Source organism: Zingiber officinale, chromosome 3B, assembly GCF_018446385.1.
Source record: "Zingiber officinale cultivar Zhangliang chromosome 3B, Zo_v1.1, whole genome shotgun sequence".
Taxonomy (NCBI): Eukaryota; Viridiplantae; Streptophyta; class Magnoliopsida; order Zingiberales; family Zingiberaceae; genus Zingiber; species Zingiber officinale.
The window spans coordinates 73370713-73376971 of record NC_055991.1 but is presented as its reverse complement, the minus strand read 5'-3'; positions in this window follow the sequence as shown (position 1 = coordinate 73376971).

Below are 6259 nucleotides of genomic sequence, written 5' to 3'. Positions count from 1 at the left end.
ATAGGTCCATGCTCTGCCTCCATGAATAGTTCCTTTACTTTCATCATATCCGATAATGTTAGTTTGTCATATTAGAAAGGAATTTTAGGATTTCTATATCTTCAAAGAGATAAATATATAAAGCAACAAAATACCATTGTACTTTCTTTCTCTCCACGAAAGGAAGGGTGGTAAATGAATCATTCAATGATCTTGTCCAGATAATTCTTTTCTTTGATAGAAGCCTGAGTTGTATAGCAAGGTATTGACTTTTGGATGCATTCCTTTCATTTTTATTTCAATTAGACAAATTGAAACCAACTTCATTTTCCTTGTTCCTTTCCATGGATAGTTGAAGGCCCATATGAGACCTAGTTATGTGCAAGATCTTGGGTTTACTTCTTCACTCCTCTCCTTTTTCTTCCTCTTTACTGCTATGGATGCTTGCAATTCTTTGATGTTTTGAGTCTTTACATATTCTTGGTATTGGAATTTCCATTACATGACTCTGTTGAGTAATTTTGATTTTCCAGAGTTACATTTTATTTTATTTGTCAAGAAAATTTCCTTTTTCTACAAAATGTTGCAAGGAAAACAACCTTTGTAGCTTGACTGACATCCAGAGTGCTAGGAAGATCTTGGTAACACACAATAAATCAAGGTTATGAGCATGGTCGTTTATCTTCAGCATAATATTGAAGTTTTTCTTTTGCAATAATGTTGTCCAGATATGTTCCTTGTCAACTCTTTTATGTAGGTATTTAGATGGGCATTTCAGTTTTTTATAAAAGAATTTCCTTGTCTTCAACTGAGTATCATGCTCCTTATGGACAATTTCCCTTTTAGTCCATCTCTGTTAATTTTTTGTAGGCTATTACTTTCAATTCTCTTTTTATGTTATTAGTTGTGTATCATACACTTTAAAAGTATACACTTTAAAAGTATTTGCTGTTTGTAGTTGGAATTGACCGTACATGATCAGTTTTTGGCTACACATTGCAGATGAGTCATTTCCTGCTGCTAATAGTGAACCGAGAGAACTTTATTCCATTTCATTATCCAACCTTCTTGTGATTTTGAGGGTTTGACATGTCAAAAATCTTATTTTTTTTTTCTAGATCATGATCTATGTTCATACTTTTCCCTAACTAAATAGGTGCAATAAGTGCTTCAGTATCGTAATACTACTTTTGCCTATTCTTATAGCATTGGAGGATACATGTCCTTCACATTCTCTTGGAAGTTAGTCCTTGGGTCAAGTATAACATATCTTCTAAACTTTGAATTGTTCTTGTACCTACGTACTTAACATCATCCCATTGACACCGCTATTGGTTTCATTGTTGCACTCAGCCATCATGTGATTATCTTTTCTAAAAAATAATCTTTATCTTGAAAGTTAATCACATGTAACTAGTAGGTAAAGTTCTTAGTTAATTTTCTTTTAACTCGTCCTCTTTCATGTTTTGCAAGATTTGTCCGAAGCCACTATAAGTAAAAACATGTAACAATTGTGTTGATGTCTTTACGGTTGTTAAATCTGAGGCCATATATCTTTATGAGCTTACAAGAAGTATTTGTCTTTTCCTGCTTTGGGAGCCTAAAATCATTCATAGAGCTGGTTAGATTGCAGTTTAGATGCACGGAGAAATGGGGTTTTGGAAAATGTTGCAAAGATAATTTAGAACCACTTCAAAATTTTCGTTAGTCACGGAGTTTTTTGTCACTATAGTTGTTGCAATTGCTGCAATTACAGTAGGTACTTTGCAGAAATTCTTTTTCTATAAAATGCATAGTTCTAAGTCTAAATAGCATTGTGGAAGCTTTTGTGGGCATCAAATGTTTACTTTTTTTTTTAATCTGAAGTGTTTTGAAGAAATTGGCTTTTTTAAAAGCTAATTATTATTTTTTTCCAGGTCCAAGGAATATTTACAAACTTCTTTGTAGAGTACGAGCATTGTGGTAGTCACTAATGAAGTACTCGATCCATGTTGCGGATATAATTTTTAAATTTCATTGGATAGAAGTGAATTAATGTGATAACATGAGTTCCACTTTTTGATTATATAATTTTTTCTACTTTATTCTCTTGGGTTGCAATTCGTTATATATATTGATCCCTTATGTGCATAGCATAATTTTATTGAGATATCAAATTGCATGACATTCTTTGTTTTTCTTAGGTTGGCCAGAATTTTTTGCATGTTCGGGGATGGCTTCATGTATATTCATTCAGTTGTTGTCGTACTCCAATTTAGTATTCATGGTTTCCTTGGTCTACAGAAATATATGCACATCAAGGAGCATAGAGCTGCCATTTACATCCAGGTTTTTTTTTGCTCTCGTTTCTGATTGATTTTATAATAGTTGCTTTGACATTTCTATAGTTGGTTCTTTAGCTTAATTAATTGTGATTTCACCTTCTTTTGGTCTCATATGTTTCTGGTCTTTATTGGTATGAAATATAGAAAGTGAGTTTAGAAATTCAGAATGAGTCCTCTAAGGTTCTTCTTACAATAGTTATTTTCATATGTGCTTTCTATTTGATTATGAGGATCAATCTAACAAGGAACAGGCTTGTGCTAATTTCAATGAAACCATTTTTTATCAGCTATATGATCAGGAATCAATTAAGTTCACTCTTGGCTATTTTGATTAAGGATCAGAGTCATTTTTTTATCAGCTTGTGCTTTGTTAAAAGTTTACTAATACAATATAGGTTTTTTGTTAGTCCTCGTCGGTTGTTCATTTTGAAATGGATATATGTTGATTTATTTTTGATTATACGTTCAATCAATCACATCTATTTGAACTTTTAAATGGCTCAACAAATGTAGACACATGATGCTCGATGTATACATTCGGAATTTATTAATTTTTCTGCTATTTATTGTGAAGGAGAATTAGTGGTGCTATCTTAATTTTAGCAATGGGCTTAATTGATTTGCAAATTAAGTGTATGTATTGCATTGTTATATATGGCTAGCATGGATCAATAGACTTAGCGAGAATTCATGCTGAAAAATGGTATTGGTTAGTATTAATTGCATTATTTATTATTGTATGTATTTTGAACTGTTTACATCTGACTTCTATCATTTTCATGTAAGAGGGGAATATTTAGTTCCATAAAGGATTTTGATTAGCCGACCCTGCCAATAAGGCTTGATTATTGTTGTATAGGGGATATAGATTATATATTAATGAAGCAATTTGATTAAGCCAAAAACCATGTTAACCTACAATATTCCATGTTGGTTGAAGTATAGGAGTCTCTACTAATAATTGTCTATAGCAGAATCTCTATTTATTTGAGAATAACAACCTCCAAGCTATCTTATACTGCGGATTGAATTTCTTTTCTTATTTGACTTCTAAGTTATTCCCTATCGGGATTCCTTTTCTGATCTTATTAATATTCCCTTGCGGGATTGGTTTTTCTGATTGTATTGGTTTGCACCCTCAACAACATTAGTTTTTCAAATCTTATTGGTTTTTTCATTTACTATCTCCGGGAGGGATTGGAATTATTATCCTATTGACTTCTCGATATTGTTAGGTGATCTTGGTTTTCTTATATCTTCGACATATACCTGGGCTAGTCTTTTTTCACAAATATCCCCTAGTGGATTGGTTTTCTAATCTCATTAGTATTCTATCCCAGATGTGACTCGTCTTCTAGTCTTATCGGATTTATCTACTCGGTCTTGACATTCTTGGACTTCTGGTATTCTTGGTTTTCTGGTTATCATCCTCCCGATATAGTGATTGAGCTCCTTTCCTGGTCGGGACATATTGGTATGCTCTATTGGGACATTATTGGACTCTTCTAATATTCTTGGTTTTCTAGTTATTCCCTATCGGGATTGCTTTTCTGATCTTATTAATATTCCCTTGCGGGATTGGTTTTTCTGATTGTATTGGTTTGCACCCCGAGTAGGATTAATTTTATAATCTTATCCATATCTTATTAATATTCTCCTAGGGGATTGGTTTTTTGATCTTACTAATAACCCTCAACAACATTAGTTTTTCAAATCTTATTGGTTTTTTCATTTACTATCTCCGGGAGGGATTGGAATTATTATCCTATTGACTTCTCGATATTGTTAGGTGATCTTGGTTTTCTTATATCTTCGACATATACCCGGGCCTGGGCTAGTCTTTTTTCACAAATATCCCCTAGTGGATTGGTTTTCTAATCTCATTAGTATTCTATCCCAGATGTGACTCGTCTTCTAGTCTTATCGGATTTATCTACTCGGTCGTGACATTCTTGGACTTCTGGTATTCTTGGTTTTCTGGTTATCATCCTCCCGATATAGTGATTGAGCTCCTTTCCTGGTCGGGACATATTGGTATGCTCTATTGGGACATTATTGGACTCTTCTGATATTCTTGGTTTTCTAGTTATTCCCTATCGGGATTGCTTTTCTGATCTTATTAATATTCCCTTGCGGGATTGGTTTTTCTGATTGTATTGGTCTATACCCCGAGTAGGATTAATTTTATAATCTTATCCATATCTTATTAATATTCTCCTAGGGGATTGGCTTTCTGATCTTACTAATAACCCTCAACAACATTAGTTTTTTAGATCTTTTGGTTTTTTCACTTACTATCTCCGGGAGGGATTGGAATTATTATCCTATTAGACTTCTCGATATTGTTAGGTGATCTTGGTTTTCTTATTTCTTCGACATATACCCGGGCCTGGGCTAGTCTTTTTTCACAAATATCCCCTAGTGGATTGGTTTTCTAATCTCATTAGTATTCTATCCCAGATGTGACTCGTCTTCTAGTCTTATCGGATTTATCTACTCGGTCGTGACATTTTTGGACTTCTGGTATTCTTGGTTTTCTGGTTATCATCCTCTTGATATAGTGATTGAGCTCCTCTCCCGGTCGGGACATATTGGTATGCTAGAGACATTATTGGACTTATGATATTCTTGGTTTTCTAGTTGTCGTCCTCCTGACCAAGGGATCAAACTCCTTTCCTCGGTTGGGATAGTATTGGACTTCTGGTATTCTTGGTTTTCTTGTTATCATCTTCCCGACTAAGAGATCAAACTCCTTTCCTCGGTTGGGACATTATTGTCCTCCTATTATAGTGATTGAGCTCCTCTTCGGCCGGATCATTATTGATATGCTCTATTGGGACATTATGGACTTTTGGTATTCTTGGTTTTCTAGTTGTCATTCTCCCGACCAAGGATCAAATTCCTTTCCTCGGTCGGGACATTATTGGACTTCTGATATTCTTGGCTTTCTAGTTATCATTCTCCCGACTAAGGGATCAAACTCTTTTCCTCGATCGGGACATTATTAGACTTCTGATATTCTTGGTTTTCTCGTTTTTATCCTCCTGTTATAGTGATTGAGCTCCTCTCCCCGGCTGTTACATTATTGATATACTCTATTGGGACATTATTGGACTTCTGGTATTCTTGATTTTTAGTTGTCATCCTCCCGACCAAGGGATCGAATTCCTTTCCTCGGTCGGGACATTATTGGACTTCAGGTATTCTTGGCTTTCTGATTATTATACTCCTGTTAGTGATTGAGCTCCTCTCCCCGGCTGGGACATTATTGGACTTCTGATATTCTTGGTTTTCTAGTTGTCCTCCTCCCGACCAAGAGATCGAATTCCTTTCCTCGGTCGGGACATTATTGAACTTCTGGTATTCTTGGCTTTCTAGTTATTCCTCCTGTTATTGTGATTGAGCTCCTCTCTCCGACTGGGACATTATTGATATGATCTATTAAGACATTATTAGACTTTTGGTATTCTTGATTTTTTAGTTGTCATCCTCCTTACAGGGATCAAACTCCTTTATTCGATTGGGAGATTATTTAGCTTTCTTGTTATTATCCTCCTGATATAGTGATTGAGCTCTTCCCATCGGTCGAGATGGGTATTCTGACATTCTTATTCTTAACAGCAAATCGTTGGTATTCAGGCATTCTTCTTCTTATTATCTTAATGACCGTGGGATCGAGCTCTTTTTCTCAGTTGGATTATAACTCTGGTACATACAAATATTATTATTATTATTATTATTTTTCTCCTTGGTCCAAAGGAAATGGATATTCTGGTATTCTGGACATTCTTATTATTATTCTTAGTCGTAGGATCGAGCCCTTTCATCTCCTTTCATCTCAATCCTAATGAAATGGATATTTTGGTAATCTTAACATTTTTATTATTTTCCTCATAACTAAGGATCTGGTTCCTCTCACCGGTTGGGGCAGGATTGGAAAAGAGGGATTCCTTTTG